Source organism: Pseudorca crassidens, chromosome 7 (genome assembly GCF_039906515.1).
Source record: "Pseudorca crassidens isolate mPseCra1 chromosome 7, mPseCra1.hap1, whole genome shotgun sequence".
NCBI lineage: Eukaryota > Metazoa > Chordata > Mammalia > Artiodactyla > Delphinidae > Pseudorca > Pseudorca crassidens.
The window spans coordinates 30,872,810-30,890,665 of NC_090302.1; the positions used below are offsets into that span (position 1 = coordinate 30,872,810).

The 17,856-nt window shown below is 41.4% G+C and overlaps 2 protein-coding genes and 1 pseudogene across 2 annotated transcripts in view; all 3 read left to right on the forward strand.

Moving 5' to 3' along the window:
* BAAT (bile acid-CoA:amino acid N-acyltransferase) overlaps positions 1–17,856 on the forward strand; it is a 48,250-nt gene that overhangs the window by 26,656 nt on the left and 3,738 nt on the right.
* LOC137227621 (acyl-coenzyme A amino acid N-acyltransferase 2-like) overlaps positions 13,012–17,856 on the forward strand; it is a 40,460-nt gene continuing 35,615 nt past the window's right edge. The window contains exon 1 of the mRNA XM_067743803.1: positions 13,012–13,337. The gene's annotated coding sequence lies outside the window, so the exon portion shown is untranslated. The remainder of the gene's footprint in view (positions 13,338–17,856) is intronic.
* LOC137227623 (HUWE1-associated protein modifying stress responses pseudogene) lies at positions 13,546–17,530 on the forward strand (annotated as a pseudogene).

Sequence of the window (17,856 nt, forward strand, 5' to 3'; positions counted from 1 at the left end):
AGCATGTTAGATAAAATTTTCCATAATCTGACTTCTGCGTACTTCTGCCTTATCTTATGCCTCTCCTTAAAATCTGTCCTGATTCTCCTCTGTAGTTTGGAAAAGAGTAAAGGCTGCTTATTAGCATGTTCTTCAAAGTCATTCCCTGTCAAGCTGCTGTTTTCTTTTCCAGCCTTATTTTGCTACTTCCCGTCTGATACTCTAAACTCAAGTAATGAAGAGCTACTATGGTTACCTGAACACACTGCTCCTGAGTTTTAGCACGTGTTCCTCCCATGGTGAATCCATTAGGAATGTTCTGGCTATGTTTCCAGAAAAGTCACTGAGTGTGGCTTAAACAACATCAACATAAGGCATTTTATTCTCTCATGTAACAGATCTGGAGATAGGTGGTTCTAGCTTTAGTTTGGAAACTCAGTGGAGTTTCTTACTGAGGAGACTGGATTGACATTTCTGTAATTTCCTGGCCTTCTCCTCAAGGTCACAAGATGGCTGTGGCAGTTTCAGACATTAAGTCAACATGCCAGCATTATCGGCAATGTTAAATCCATAGTATTCAGTCAGTAGAACCTGACATATTCTTGAAGGAGCATTTTCCTTGGACATTAGTTACATATTCCAAAACTCTAGAACTGGGCGTGTGGGTGGGATTAGTACATGCTTTGTTCCCACTGGCCATTGAAGTTTTTTGGTTGTTTGAGATTGTAGGGTTTTGCTAAATGATGGATAGAATCAACATCTCATTTCTATTATTTTTGGGACTATTGACCTAAAACAAATAGACCTTCAGATATTTCTCTAGTAAAGATGGGTTTATTTGAGATCAGCAGAGAACTGCAATTTGGTGTCTCAACCATGGAGAGCCACGTGCAAGTCCCAACACAGCAAGGGAAAGAGAGCACTTTTATGGAGGGGAAAAGGAAGTGGGCGGGGGAAGAGCTATAGTAAACAAAGACTCTATGACCTTTCATTGGCTGAATCCTTGCCAGGAAAGAAGAGGAGTATTTCTTCTTCTAGTTGGACTTTGTTGTGGGGCGTGAGAGCTCCCCCTTCTAGTCTCCCAACTCTATTTAATTGAGATTTCTAGTTTATTAATTTTTTACATTTCCCCCTTTAGATCAAGATCTTTCTCTGAAAACATCACTGATCAAGAGTCAGGTTTTCCAGTTTCAGCAGCTTTTTGTCCCTCAATGCCAGGAAAGACCTTTCCTGGGTGTAGTGTCTCACACTGGAGGGCAAGTGCATAGATTGGAAACCAGTTGAGGTACCATGCAAGTAACAGGGAGGGACAACTATCAGGTACTTTTAATCTAAAATCCATATGTTATCAAGATCATCTAAAGCATTATGTCATGATCAAAAGTAGGCAAACTTCCAATAGGCCTGGTCTGAATATCTTGGGAAAGTTGTCTCATCAGATGTCATCTGCTTCAATTCTGGGAAATCTTTACTTTCAGGTCACTAGATGATATGCAGGTCTACTCAGGGTTTGATGCTTTCTTTAGATGTGTCACATGAATCCAAGAGTCTATTCCTTGGAGTTTGGTGCCTAAGGGCCTTTCCTGTGAGGCTGAAGAGAGCTTTTATGGAAGTGTCTTTTCCAGTAGATGAAATCTCCAGGTTATAGAATATGAATCATAAGGTCCTTGTCTCCCAAGAGTACACTGTGAAAAGATTGCTCTACCAAAACATAGTTATTTTTAATAGAAGCAATTAGCCCTTTGCAATATTGGAGTATCTCTTCTTTTATCAGTTGTGGGTCAAAAGAAGCAAGAGCCAAAACGTTGGGTGTCATTTGACTGTCACAAAGGGTGAGAGTTTATGGGTTCCAAAAATTATGGATCTGAGATTTAGAAGGACCAATGGCAATGTTTTTGGTCAAAGTACTTAGAGGGCCTGTACCAATTTTGCTAACTGAGTCTTAATAATGCCACTGGTGTGTTCGACTAAGCCAAAGGTTTGAGGGCAGAAAGTACAGTGAAATGTGTAAAACCAGCCAAACAGCACAGACTTATCAAAGCACCTGGTCAGTAAAAGGGTTCCTTGATCACTATGAAATTGAAGAGGTACAGATAATCTTTTCCAAAAGGACTTTAGCCACAGAAGAGGCAGTAGCCTGTCTGTAAGGGAAGGCAACAGTCCATTGTGAAAACATACAGACCATGACTAAAACATATTTATATCCATGAGGTGGAGAAAGTTGTATGAAACCCATTTGTCAGACCTCGGATGGTCTATTAGGCAGTTAAAAATGTCTGGGAGCAGTATGAACAGGCTTCCTGGGTTGTATTTTGGACAAGTGGGACAAGTGAGTTATGAACTTTTCATGGGTTAGTTAGTGTTTCCCCAATATTGATTCATGAATGTTGTCATTTTGTCAGTAGATCAATAGTTTAACGCATGTGCAGTGGTGAGGAGTGGGAATTTTAGAGTCTCTGGTAGGACTGGGTTGTTACCTGGTCTAAACCAGAGCTTTCTCTTTTTATCAAACCAACAATTGTTGAACTTCCAATCTTGTTCTTCCTTTTCTGAGGCCAATTTTTGGACTTCTCTAGCGAGTTTTCTTAAGTTACCACTTGGGGAAATAACTCTTTAGACCATGACAAAGGTTTGGCTGCTGCTGGTCCCTTTAAGGCCAGACTTTTTTTGCAGAAATGATTTCTGCAAGGTGATTTCCTTAGCTTGCAGAGAGTCAGGGTTAGAATGCTCCCAAAGTATTAATAATAGCTAAGGCAGCAGGTAAAAATTTCTGAACATAGGGGCCATTTAAATTTTTATTTCTGCTGGAAGTAAAGAAGCCATGTTGCTTCTACAACATTTCAAAATCATAAGTTACTCTGAAAGCATATCTGCTATCAGTATAAATATTGCCAGTTTTCTCCTTGTCTAAAGTACAAGCCCATGTAAGAGTGTATAATTCAGCCTGTTTGGCCAAAGTAGCCATAGGTAAAGATTCATCCTCAACAACATCAAAGGAGTTGAAGTAGCTTACCCAGCACAATATTTGCCACTAGCACCTTTTAAATAAGAACCACCAGTGAACCATGAGAGGTCAGATTTACTCAAAAGATTTTCCTGTAGATCATTATGAGCAGTCAGGAGGTGATCTCTCAACGTTAAGCTGTCAAAAGGGACTTCGTCAGTGATGTAGAGAAGAGTAGCAGGGTTAAGCTTAATACAATATAGAAGAGTTATGTGAGGGGCAGTTAACAGAAGGACTTCATGGGGGTGAAGTGGCTGACTGAGAAATGTTGAGAGTGATGAGAATTCAGGAAAGCTTCTAATGCATGAAGTACAAAAAAGGTTAAAGGGGATCCCACAACGATTTTCTCAGTGTTTTTTTTTTTTTAACATCTTTATTGGATTATAATTGCCTTACAATGGTGTGTTAGTTTCTGCTTTATAACAAAGTGTATCAGTTATACATATACATATGTTCCCATATCTCTTCCCTCTTGCGTCTCCCTCCCTCCCACCCTCCCTATCCCACCCCTCTAGGTGGTCACAAACCACCTAGCTGATCTCCCTGTGCTATGCTGCTACTTCCCACTAGCTATCTATTTTACGTTTGGTAGTGTATATATGTCCATGCCACTCGCTCACTTTGTCACAGCTTACCCTTCTCCCTCCGCATATCCTCAAGCCCGTGCTCTAGTAGGTCTGTGTCTTTATTCCCGTCTTACCCCTAGGTTCTTCATGACCTTTTTTTCCCCTTAGATTCCACATATATGTGTTAGCATACAGTATTTGTTTTTCTCTTTCTGACTTACTTCACTCTGTATAACAGACTCTAGGTCCATCCACCTCACTACAAATAACTCAGTTTCGTTTCTTTTTATGGCTGAGTAATATTCCATTGTATATATGTGACACATCTTCTTTATCCATTCATCTCTTGATGGACACTTAGGTTGCTTCTATGTCGTGGCTATTGTAAATAGAGCTGCAATGAACATTGTGGTACATGACTCTTTTTGAATTATGGTTTTTTCAGGGTATATGCCCAGTAGTGGGATTGCTGGGTCATGTAGTAGTTCTATTTTTAGTTTTTTAAGGAACCTCCATACTGTTCTCCATAGTGGCTGTATCAATTTACATTCCCACCAACAGTGCAAGAGTGTTCCCTTTTCTCCACACCCTCTCCAGCATTTATTGTTCCTAGATTTTCTGATGATGGCGATTCTGACCAGTGTGAGATGATATATCATTGTAGTTTTGATTTGCATTTCTCTAATGATTAATGATGTTGAGCATTCTTTCACTAGTTTGTTGGCAATCTGTATATCTTCTTTGGAGAAATGTCTATTTAGGTCTTCTGCCCATTTTTGGATTGGGTTGTTTGTTTTTTTGTTATTGAGCTGCATGAGCTGCTTGTAAATTTTGGAGATTAATCCTTTGTCAGTTGCTTCATTTGCAAATATATTCTCCCATTCTGAGGGTTGTCTTTTCATCTTCTTTATGGTTTCCTTTGCTATGCAAAAGCTTTGAAGTTTCATTAGGTCCCATTTGTTTATTTTTGTTTTTCTGTCCATTTCTCTAGGAGGTGGGTCAAAAAGGATCTTGCTGTGATTTATGTCATACATTATTCTGCCTATGTTTTCCTCTAAGAGTTTTATAGTGTTTGGCCTTACATTTAGGTCTTTAATCCATTTTGAGTTTATTTTTATGTATGGTGTTAGGGAGTGTTCTAATTTCATACTTTTACATGTACCTGTCTTGTTTTAGCAGCACCACTTATTGAAGAGGCTGTCTTTTCTGCACTGTATATTCTTGCCTCCTTTATCAAAGATAACAGGACCATATATGCGTGGGTTTATCTCCGGGCTTTCTATCCTGTTCCATTGATCTATATTTCTGTTTTTGTGCCAGTACCATACTGTCTTGATTACTGTAGCTTTGTAGTATAGTCTGAAGTCAGGGAGCCTTATTCCTCCAGCTCCATTTTTTATTCTCAGGATTGCTTTGGCTATTCAGTGTCTTTTGTGTTTCCATACAAATTGTGAAATTTTTTGTTCTAGTTCTGTGAAGAATGCCAGTGGTAGTTTGATAGGGATTGCATTGAATCTGTAGATTTCTTTGGGTAGTAGAATCATTTTCACAATGTTGATTCTTCCAATTCAAGAACATGGTATATCTCTCCATCTGTTTGTATCATCTTTAATTTCTTTCATCAGTGTCTTATAATTTTCTGCATACAGGTCTTTTTTCTCTTTAGGTAGATTTATTCCTAGATATTTTATTCTTTTTTTTGCAGTGGTAAATGGGAGTGTTTTCTTGATTTCACTTTCAGATTTTTCATCATTAGTGTATAGGAATGCCAGAGATTTCTGTGCATTAATTTTGTATCCTGCTACTTTACCAAATTCATTGATTAGCACTAGTAGTTTTCTGGTAGCATCTTTAGGATTCTCTATGTATAGTATCATGTCATGTGCAAACAGTGACAGCTTTACTTCTTTTCTGATTTGGATTCCTTTTATTTCTTTTTCTTCTCTGATTGCTGTGGCTAAAACTTCCAAAACTATGTTGAATAATAGTGGTGAGAGTGGGCAACCTTGTGTTCTTCCTGACCTTAGTGGAAATGGTTTCAGTTTTTCACCATTGAGGACGATGTTGGCTGTGGGTTTGTCATATATGGCCTTTATTATGTTGAGGAAAGTTCCCTCTATGCCTACTTTCTGGAGGGTTTTAATCATAAATGGGTGTTGAATTTTGTCGAAAGTTTTCTCTGCATCTATTGAGATGATCATAGGGTTGTATTCCAATTTGTTAATATGGTGTATCACGTTGATTGATTTGTGTATATTGAAGAATCCTTGCATTCCTGGCATAAACCCCACTTGATCATGGTGTATGATCCTTTTAATGTGCTGTTGGATTCTGTTTGCTAGTATTTTGTTGAGGATTTTTGCATCTATGTTCATCAGTGATATTGGCCTGTAGTTTTCTTTCTTTGTGACATCTTTGTCTGGTTTGGTATCAGGGTGATGGTGGCCTCATAGAATGAGATTGTGAGTGTTCCTCCCTCTGCTATATTTTGGAAGAGTTTGAGAAGGATAGGTGTTAGCTCTTCTCTAAGTGTTTGATAGAATTCGCCTGTGAAGCCATCTGGTCCTGGGCTTTTGTTTGTTGGAAGATTTTTAATCACAGTTTCAATGTGAGTGCTTGTGATTGGTCTGTTCATATTTTCTATTTCTTCCTGGTTCAGTCTCGGCAGGTTGTGCATTTCTAAGAATTTGTCCGTTTCTTCCAGGTTGTCCATTTTATTGGCATAGAGTTGCCTGTAGTAATCTCTCATGATCCTTTGTATTTCTGCAGTGTCAGTTGTTACTTCTTCTCTTTTATTTCTAATTCTATTGATTTGAGTCTTCTCCCTTTTTTTCTTGATGAGTCTGGCTAATGGTTTCTCAATTTTGTTTATCTTCTCAAAGAACCAGCTTTTAGTTTTATTGATCTTTGCTATTGTTTCCTTCATTTCTTTTTCATTTATTTCTGATCTTTATCATTTCCTTGCTTCTGCTAACTTTGGGTTTTTTTTGTTCTTCTTTCTCTAATTGCTTAGGTGCAAGGTTAGGTTGTTTATTTGAGATGTTTCCTGTTTCTTAAGGTAGGATTGTATTGCTATAAACATCCCTCTTAGAACTGCTTTTGCTGCATCCCATAGGTTTTGGGTCGTCATATCTCCATTGTCATTTGTTTCTAGGAATTTTTTGATTTCCTTTTTGATTTCTGCAGTGATCACTTCGTTATTAAGCAGTGTATTGTTTAGCATCCATGTGTTTGTATTTTTTACAGGTCTTTTCCTGTAATTGATTTCTAGTCTCATAGCTTTGTGGTTGAAAAAGATACTTGATAAGATTTCAGATTTCTTAAATGTGCCAAGGCTTGATTTGTGACCCAAGATACGATCTATCCTGGAGAATGTTCCATGCACACTTGAGAAAAATGTGTATTCTGTTGTTTTTGGATGGAATGTCCTATAAATATAAATTAAGTCCATCTTGTTTAATGTATCATTTAAAGCTTGTGTTTCCTTTTTTATTTTCATTTTGGATGATCTGTCCATTGGTGAAAGAGGGGTGTTAAAGTCCCCTAATATGATTGTGTTACTGTCGATTTCCCCTTTTATGGCTGTTAGTATTTGCCTTATGTATTGAGGTGCTCCTATGTTGGGTGCATAAATATTTACAATTGTTATCTCTTCTTCTTGGATTGATCCCTTGATCATTATGTAGTGTCCTTGTTTGTCTCTTGTAATAGTCTTTATTTTAAAGTCTATTTTGTCTGATATGAGAATTGCTACTCCAGCTTTCTTTAGATTTCCATTTGCATGGAATATCTTTTTCCATCCCCTCACTTTCAGTCTGTATGTGTCCCTAGGTCTGAAATGGGTCTCTTATAGACAGCATATATACGGGTCTTGTTTTTGTATCCATTCAGCTAGTCTGTGTCTTTTGGTGGGAGCATTTAATCCATTTACATTTAAGGTAATTATCGATATGTATGTTCCTATTCCCATTTTCTTAATTGTTTTGGGCTTGTTATTGTAGGTCTTTTCCTTCTCTTGTGTTTCTTGCCTAGAGAAGTTCCTTTACCATTTGTTGTAAAGCTGGTTTGGTGGTGCTGAACTCTCTCAGCTTTTGCTTGTCTGCAATGGTTTTAATTTCTCCATCAAATCTGAATGAGATCCTTGCAGGGTAGAGTTATCTTGGTTGTAGGTTTTTCTCCTTCATCACTTTAAATATGTCCTGCCCTCCCTTGTGGCTTGCAGAGTTTCTGCTGAAAGATCAGCTGTTAAGCTTATGGGGATTCCCTTATGCGTTATTTGTTGTTTTTCCCTTGCTGCTTTTAATATGTTTTCTTTGTATTTAATTTTTGATAGTTTGATTAATATGTGTCTTGGTGTGTTTCTCCTTGGATTTATCCTGTATGGGACTCTCTGTGCTTCCTGGAGTTGACTGACTATTTCCTTTCCCATTTTAGGGAAGTTTTCAACTATAATCTCTTCAAATATTTTCTCAGTCCCTTTCTTTTCCTCTTCTTCTTATGGGACCCCTATAATTTGAATGTTGGTGCGTTTAATTGTCCCAGAGGTCTCTGAGACTGTCCTCAGTTCTTTTCATTCTTTTTTCTTTATTCTGCTCTACAGTAGTTATTTCCACTATTTTATCTTCCAGGTCACTTATCCGTTCTTCTGCCTCAGTTATTCTGCTATTGATCCATTCTAGAGTATTTTTAATTTCATTTATTGTGTTGTTCATCATTGCTTGTTTCCTCTTTAGTTCTTCTAGGTCCTTGTTAAACATTTCTTGCATTTTGTCTATTCTATTTCCAAGATTTTGGATCATCTTTACTATCATTATTCTGAATTCTTTTTCAGGTAGACTGCCTGCTTCCTCTTCATTTTTTAGGTGTGGTGGGTTTTTGTCTTGCTCCTTCATCTGCTGTGTGTTTTTCTGTCTTTTCATTTTGCTTATCTTACTGTGTTTGGGGTCTGCTTTTCACAGGCTGCAGGTTCGTAGTTCCCATTGTTTTTGGTGTCTGTCCTCAGTGGCTAAGGTTGGTTCAGTGAGTTGTGTAGGTTTCCTGGTGGATGGGACTAGTGCCTGTGTTCTGGTGGATGAGGCTGGATCTTGTTTTTCTAGTGGGTAGGTCCACGTCTGGTGGTGTGTTTTGGGGTGTCTAGCCTTACTATGATTTTAGGCAGCCTCTCTGCTAATGGATGGGGCTGTGTTCCTGTCTTGCTAGTTGTTTGTCATAGGGTGTCCAGCACTGGAGCTTGCTGGTTGTTGAGTGAAGCTGGCTGTTGGTGTTGAGATGGAGATCTCTGGGAGATTTTCACCATTTGATATTACGTGGAGCTGGGAGGTCTCTTCTGGACCAGTGTCCTGCGGTTGGCTCTCCCACCTCAGTGGCATAGCCCTGACGCCTGGCTGGAACACCAAGAGACTGTCCTCCACACGGCTCAGAATAAAAGGGAGAAAAAATAGAAAGGAAGAAAGGAAGAGGATAAACTAAAATAAAGTAAGATAAAATAAAATAAAGTTATTAAAATAAAAAACAATTATTAAGGAAAAAATTTTCAAAATAAAGAGGAAAAAAAAAACGGACGGACAATACCCTGGGACAAATGGTGAAAGCAAAGCTATACAGACAAAATATCGCACAGAACCATGCACATATACACTCACCAAAAGAGGAAAAGGGGAAAAAATAATATATCTTGCTCCCAAAGTCCATGTCCTCAATTTGGGATGATTCGTTGTCTATTCAGGTATTCCACAGATGCAGGGTACATCAAGTTGATTGTGGAGCTTTAATCCACTGCTTTGAGGCTGCTGGGAGAAATTTCCCTTTCTCTTCTCTGTGCGAACACCTGCCGGGGTTCAGCTTTGGATTTGGCCCCGCCTCTGCCTGTAGGTCACCTGAGGGCGTCTGATCTTCGCTCAGACAGGACAGGGTTAAAGGAGCTGTTGATTCGGTGGCTCTGGCTCACTCAGGCCAGGGGGAGGGAAGGGTACGGATGTGGGGCGAGCCTGCGGTGGCAGAAGCCGGTGCGCCATGGGTTCTCCCGGAGAAGTTGTCCCTGGATCCTGGGACCCTGGCAGTGGCGGGCTGCGCAGGCTCCCGGGAGGGGAGGTGGGGATAGTGACCTGTGCTCGCACACAGGCTTCTTGGTGGCTGCCACAGCAGCCTTAGCATCTCATGCCCGTCTCTGGGGTCCACGCTGATAGCCACGGCTCGCGCCTGTCTCTGGAGCTCCTTTAAGCAGCGCTCTTAATCCTCTCTCCTCGCGCACCGGGAAACAAAGAGTCAAGAAAAAGTGTATTGTCTCTTCGGCAGGTCCAGACTTTTTCTCGGACTCTCTCCCAGCTAGCCGTGGCGCACTAGCCCCCTTCAGTCTGTGTTCACACCGCCAACCTTAGTCCTCTCCCTGGGATCCAAGCTCCAAAGCCCGAGCCTCAGCTTCCAGCCGCTGCCCGTCCCTGCAGGTGAGCAGACTAGCGTCTCGGGATGGTGAGTGCTGGGTGGCACCGATCCTCTGTGCAGGAATCTCTCCGCCTGGTCCTCCACACCCCTGCTGCACTCTCCTCTGTGGCTCTGAAGCTTCCCTCCTCCGTCCCCTGCAGTCTCCACCCGCGAAGGGGCTTCTAGTGTGTGGAAACCTTTCCTCCTTCACAGCTCCCTCCCACTGGTGCAGGTCCAGTCCCTATTCTTTTTTCTGTCTTTTCTTTTGCCCTACCCAGGTACGTGGGGAGTTTCTTGCCTTTTGGGAGGTCTGAGGTCTTCTGCCAGTGTTCATTAGGTGTTCTGTAGGAGCTGTTCCACGTGTAGATGTATTTCTGATGTATCTGTGGGGAGGAAGGTGATCTCCGTGTCCTCCTCTTCTGCCATCTTCTCCTGTCTCTCTCAGTGGTTTTAACTGAAAGAGGTGGGGCCTAATGACTCTAAGGCAAGGCAGGTATTCCCATATTACAGGGTCCAGTTGCTGGCTATAATACCCTATGGGTCAATGGTGGTCCCTGTGTTATGGGATGAGTACCCCAAGGGTATTTCCTTTTTCATATACAAAAAGGAAAAAGGAAATCTGATAATTGGGATGCCCCAGGGCAGGTGGGTTCTTCCAACTCTCCTTTAAGGCCTTGAAATCTACGTCATCTGATTTTTCCCATTAAATTTCACTGGGGTTGTTTTTCTTGAATAAAACATACAGAGGTTTGGCCGTAAGAGAGAAATTTGGGATCTCATTTCAGCATAACCGACTAACCCAAGAAATAGTCACAGATAGTGTTTAGTTTGGGGTTTTGGGAAACTTAGGACACTATAAAGTTTATCTGGATATAAGTGTAGTTCTTGTTCTGATATCAGATGCCCTAAACCTGGGTTTGGACAAACTGCAGTTTTTCTTTGGTAATTTTATGTCCCTTTGAGGCTAAAAGCTTTAGCAAGTGGATGCTGTCTTCCTATGAGGAGGCTTGAGAAGTAGAACAAAGAAGCAAATCATCCACATATTGCAACAAAATAGAACCTCTAGGGTAATTCATATCATCCAGATCAGCCTTCAGGATTTGAGAAATAAGGAATCAGTTAAACCTGAGGCATTAGTGTCCAAGTGAATTGTTTTTCTTCCCAAGTGAAGGCAAAAGTTATTGGCTGGCTTGGTCAACTGGAATACTTGCGAATGCACTGCATAAATCAATTACAGTAAAGAATTCACTTCCAGTGAGAATGGATGTTAGTAACATATGAGGGTTAGGAACAACAGGGGGTCGAGGGATAACAGTGTTGTTTATTACTTGGAGGTACTGGATGAACCTCCATCCTGGGTCCTTAGGTTTTCTCACAAGTTAAATAGAAGTATTAGAAAGATTAGTACAGGGATAATGGTGTCTTGAGACCTGTAATCTTCTATTATGGGCTTCATGCCTTGAAGGGCAGCTTTACTTATAGGGTATTGATTAATTCTGGGAAGAGGTTTTGAGGGACTTATCTGAATCGTGATGGGAGGCATGCTGTAAATTTTGCCAATATCAGGTGGAGATTTGGTCCGTAGGAGGGTGGTAGCTGATTCAATAGGGACAAATAAGCAGAGTTTTCAGAATCAGCTCTAGGACTGTCAGAGATGAAGCAATTAAAGATGTCAAAGGGTGATTTAATTTACATGATCGGTTACTTTGATGACTATTGTCAAATCTAGAATTATTTCCCCCCTTTGGGATAAAGAAACTCTGCCATGCATACTTCTTTAAGAAGTCTTGACCTAAAAAATGGATAAGGGCAGAGGAACTAAGGAGAAAAGGGTGTGTATCTCTCAAAGGGCCTAAACAAAAGGGAATAGGTTCAGAGATAGGAAGCTCTTGGGGTTCATTAGATATCCCACTGTTTGAACTGTTTTAGTACTCCAAGGCAGGGACTGCTTTGTAGTAGTGGCACTGAGTACCAAGATTGTGGTTCCATTGTCAGGACTGGAAGAGATTCATCTCCCCAATCTGGAGAAATGTTTCTCCAATTCTATTAAGTGGGAAGATTAGGAAGAGCCCCTGTAGTCCACCCGAACCCCATTGTTGAGAATTCAGAGGACATTGGAAAGACTGGTTAGAGGGCAGAAGGTGCCTAAAATGCTTAAATTTGTAACAATCTTTTTTCTGACATCCTGGCTCTTTGTGACAATAGCTCTTTGTAGCAAACTGGGGGGGTTTTGGTTTCATTTAGGGACCTTCATTTGCTGGAGTTGAAGATTAAGAATTTCAGTGGTTTTTCATTGAGGTGACTCATTTAGAGTGAGAGACAGCTGGTTTGCCAGATTCACTAGACTCTGGAGTGGAAAACTCTAGTTTCCCATCCCATCCTGGTTCTTTTTACTAGAAGGGAATGGTCCTGGTTCAGCCCATTAATAAATATAAAGTTTAAAGCTATCTGAGTGGAATCAACCTCTAAAAGAAGATCAGAATTTTCTTTAAAAATAATCTGAAGTCGATTGTAATAGTCATGAGCAGATTCATCAGGTTTTCATGTAAAAGCCTGAATTTTCTTCCAGTCAACAGGTTTTGAAAAAGTCACCTAGCAATTGCCCAACCTTGATCATATGTAAGTTAGCAGGTTGGTCTCCGTGTTTTACTCTTAGGTGTTGATAGAAATAATCAATAACAATCTGTAATAGGAATAGAAAAGAATTTTATTTGCCAAACTGAGGACTGTAGCCCAGGAGACAGCCTCTCAGATAACTCTAAGAAACTGCTCAGTTGAAGCACGGTTTTTAGCATAGTCATATACCTTATCAGAGCAAAGAACATACATCAAACACGACAGGGGTATATTCTTCAAGTGTCCAAAAGAGACAGGTTTAGTATATAGAGAGTGAGACAACAGGACCCTGGTGTCTGGGAAGTGAACCTTTTCTTTCAGGGAGTGTTAATATGGATGTCGTAAGAAGGGAGTTTTTTTATCCTTATCTTCAAAACAGACATTCTTTACTTTAATGGTTAAAGCAGATGTGTTGTGCTCCCCCCACCCCCGCCGCCTTAGGTTGGCTCGGATGCAACCACTGTCAGCTCCTCCCCCTCCTTCCCCGTCTTCACCCTTCCTTTCACTCCCTTCCCCTCGCTCTTTGGTTACGTCAGACGGACACGCCGATGAGCCAATCACGGCGCTGCGTTTAGAGGCCGGCAAGCGGAACTGGTCGGATTGGACCAATAGAAGCCCTCGGATCCGGCGCGCCCCAACCGGGCAGGGGTGCCGGGTGGGCGGTGCTTCTCCGTTAGCATGTGGGCGGGGACCAGCAACCGCAGAGGCGTCGACGACGGCGTCAGCGACGATTACGTTCCTCAGTCTTAGGGGTAGGCTCGGCGGCGCCGGCAGGGCTACGCGGAGCTGTCGGCGGTGGCCCTAGGGAGGCCGCGGCGTCCTGGCGGGGCGGTAGACGTGCTCAGGCCGGCGAGGCGAGAGGCGGCGGTGTTCATCCGGGCCGCAGCGCACTTCGGCGGGGCCGGGGGTAGGGAGGACCGGGTCGGGGGTCGTCCCGGGCAGCGCGGGGCCGCGGGGCGGGGCTCGCAGGCCGTCGGGGTGCAGGAGGCCTGGGCCGCCGCGAGGAGCCGCCGCAGGCCGCTGGTCCCCGCCGCCGGGCCGCTCGACGACGACGCTCCCGCGGGGGCCCCGCCTGAGCAGGACGCGGCCGCGGCGGCTGCGAGGCCGCGGGAGGCCGCGGAGGATGGAGGAGCGGAAGGAGGAGGGCGAGGCCGAGATCCAGGAGCACGGGCCCGAGCACTGGTTCTCCAAGTGGGAGCGGCAGTGCCTGGCCGAGGTCGAGCAGGACGAGCAGTTGACCCCTGAGCTGCAGGAGGAGGCGGCGGCGGCCGCACAGTCCGAGCACAAGCAGCAGAAGCTGTGGCACCTCTTCCAGAACTCGGCCAGCGCCGTGGCCCAGCTCTACAAAGACCGAGTGTGTCAGCAGCCAGGACTTTCTCTTTGGGTTCCCTTCCAAAATGCAGCCACTGCCGTCACCAACCTTTACAAAGAAAGCGTGGATACCCATCAGCGAAGTTTTGATATTGGAATTCAGATTGGCTATCAGCGACGCAATAAAGATGTGTTGGCTTGGGTTAAAAAGCGCAGAAGAACTATTCGTAGAGAAGATTTGATCAGCTTCCTGTGTGGAAAAGTTCCTCCACCGCGAAACTCTAGAGCTCCCCCAAGACTGACTGTAGTGTCCCCTAACCGAGCTACTGCAACGGAAACTAGCTCATCTGTAGAGACTGATTTGCAACCCTTCCGGGAAGCCATAGCTCTGCATGGTAAAGCCGTTTAAACATATTTCTTTGGAAAAATGGTTAAGAGTGCGCCTGTGGACCCAATTTCACACTTAGGTTTAGGTCCAGATATATTGTCTGTTTTTTGTCTATTCTAGTTACTACTTGCTCTAGAAATGTTTAAATAGAATGTAAGCTAAGAACTTATATGGGCAATTTTTGAATGTTAGCCAGCCTATCCTAAAAAAAATGTTTTTAGAAAGTTAGTTTGAGCTGATTGGTGTTACAATAACAGCATTTTTTGCAACATTTATTAGAATTTATTGCTTTACACACTTATATTGTACATGTTTCCTTACTCTTCTGAGTCAAAGAGGAAGTTCTTGTGTCTTAAGAATACTATTGCATTTATAATTACCTGGAGAGCCTAGTCAGTTACGGGCAAGTAAGGCAGATAACTGTTGGGCTAGTTCTCATGGGAACTCCCTTTGACACCTTAGGTTATTGAGTGTGCCTGTAGAACGTGAGCGTTGATGACCCAAGAGGGAGTGGACAGATGTAAGAATAATTAACTTGACTTTCCTTATGTCTGTTGTCCCTTAGGGCCTAGCTTTGATAGGACTGTTAGAGAACAGGTCCATCACCATCTCCCCAGGCCAGACCTGCCATAAAAAGACATTCTTGGCTGAGGGGTTTAAGTATTATTGGAGAAGCCTGGGGTATGTAGTCAGTAAGTTTGTTGTTGCTTGTTCTCTAATACTGGCTTCCAGATAGAACTGGGAGAGGTACTTATAGGACATTCAATACTGCTGTAAAAATAAAACGACAAAATTATAAGACTTGGTTGAAGCCAAGATGAAAACATGGATTGTTCAAGTGACTAAACAGAAGTAATTAGTGAGTTAGGTCATGAGTCCTGTTAAAAGTTAACATATTTCTGAGCCATAGTGTAGGTCATCTAAAATAAAATAACCTGGTGATAAAAACTGGGATGTATACAAAGGGCTTCTATATCGTCGAAGCTTTAATGCTTACAGAGATTCTTGTTCTCTTTGGCAAACATTGATTCTTTATCTAAAACCCCATTCAGAACATGGGAGTTGGAAAAAGTGTTGTGTTTTTTTCCCCTCCTGATTGTGAGTTTGTTTACGATAAGTTAAAAACACAAAAACATTTTATTGCAAGAAAGTCCTTGATGTATGGATGCAGTACGTAAGACTGCTTGCTGTTTCTAATATAGTGGAATAGTTGATGCTATCAGAAAGTTTGAAACTCAGGCAAAATGGAGATTGATCTGTTCTACTGAATTAGAGTTTCACATCTTTTACCGTTGTTTGAAAAAAATTACTAGAAGTGTACATAGTTTGTCAGATTAATTTTAGTGCATGGTAGTATTTGATGTAGTTGTGTTTTCCTTGAGCATTTTGATTTCCTTTGTCATCAAGTGGATTTATGATTCATTCCATATTTCTCTTGTTGAAGTGTCTTTTTTTCTGTATTATACTCCACTATAGAAGGTAGTTTTAAGAAGCATAAATGCCACTCTTGTTATAAAATCTTAATGCAGTTGTACACATTGTAAAAAGGGCAAGCTAGCAGCCCTCCCCCCTCCAACTACTACTATATTCTCCTCATCCCATTACATTTTCTTAAATTGAAAAAAAAAAAAAAGCAGATGTGTTGTGTGTGTTTGACAGGCTGTTTTAGTTCACACGAAGTTCAAGCTGAGCAATGTATAAGCCGAGATGACTTCTCCATACCTCAATGTGTGAAAATTTTCTCCATCGGGGGAACTTTCAGGATTTTCCCAATTAGGAGTTTTCATCTAATGCTGGGCCTGGCATTCACCGACAAGCATATGAACTAGTAGATATACGTTAGAAAAACCAGGTTTATAAGTTTGAATGACTATATTAAATTACTTACCAAACCTGTGAGGGTCTTCGGTTACTTTGGGAAAATCTTTGACTATGGCTCACAGTTCAGCTTTAGTTCAGGAAATATAAAAAATAAAGGCTTTGCATCCTCAGAAGGCTTAGTTTTAAAGGGACTGGCTCTGATAAGTTCAGAGAAAAAGGGTGTGGGGAGAGTTTCAGAGAGAAAGGGTATTTGGTAAGAGAATTCATATGAATAAATTGAGGGTATAGAGGAGGTGTAGGTGGCTTTGAAGGGAAGGAGGAAAATGGTGCCCGGGGCAGAGTCTGGGCATGAGTGAGGGAGGGAGACAAGACGGCATCAGAGGCAAAGGCTGAGATGAAGAAGCCAAAGAAGAGTTTGAGGCTTCAGGAGCCATTTTATCTTTTTAAATCATTCATTTGCCTCAGTTAATCTTAAAACCTTATTTTGCAGAGAGGCAATTGTAGACTCCTGATAATGTTAGGAAGTCACTATGGATGAAAAATTAATCAACAGTTGATCTTAAGGAGAAGTAGAGAATTTTATTCAAGCCAACTTGAGGATTTTAACCCAGGGGACAGTCTTTCAGAAAGGAAAAGGACTGTTCCTTTTGAGGACTGTTCCACTTGTTTAGAAGTCAAAGGCACAGTTATATACATTCTCAAAACAAAGGATCATACATCAAAATGGCACACTGATGTTTTATGTAAAGTTCACCAAAGATATGTAGTCCAAAAACTGACACCATTTCCACTAAGATCAGAAACAAGACAAGGTTGCCCACTCTCACCACTATTATTCAACATAGTTTTGGAAGTTTTAGCCACAGCAATCAGAGAAGAAAAAGAAATAAGGGAATCCAAATCGGAAAAAAAGAAGTAAAGCTGTCACTGTTTGCAGATGACATGACACTATTCATAGAGAATCCTAAAGATGCTACCAGAAAACTACTAGAGCTAATCAATGAATTTGGTAAAGTTGCAGGATACAAAATTAATGCACAGAAATCTCTTGCATTCTTATACACTAATGATGAAAAATCTGAAAGAGAAATTAAGGAAACACTCCCATTTACCACTGCAACAAAAACAATAAAATACCTAGGAATAAACCTGCCTAAGGAGACAAAAGACCTGTATGCAGAAAACTATAAGACACTGATGAAAGAAATTAAAGATGATACCAACAGATGGAGAGATATACCATGTTCTTGGATTGGAAGAATCAACATTGTGAAAATGACTGTACTACCCAAAGCAATCTACAGATTCAATGCAATCCCTATCAAACTACCACTGGCATTTTTCACAGAACTAGAACAAAAAATTTCACAATTTGTATGGAAACACAAAAGACCCCGAATAGCCAAAGCAATTTTGAGAAAGAAAAATGGAGCTGGAGGAATCAGACTCCCTGACTTCAGACTATACTACAAAGCTACAGTAATCAAGACAGTATGGTACTGGCACAAAAGCAGAAATATAGATCAATGGAACAGGATAGAAAGCCCAGAGATAAACCCACACACATATGGTCACCTTATCTTTATAAAGGAGGCAAGAATATATAGTGGAGAGAAGACAGCCTCTTCAATAAGTGGTGCTGGGAAAACTGTACAGGTACATGTAAAACTATGAAATTAGAACACTCCCTAACACCATACACAAATATAAACTCAAAATGGATTAAAGACCTAAATGTAAGGCCATACACT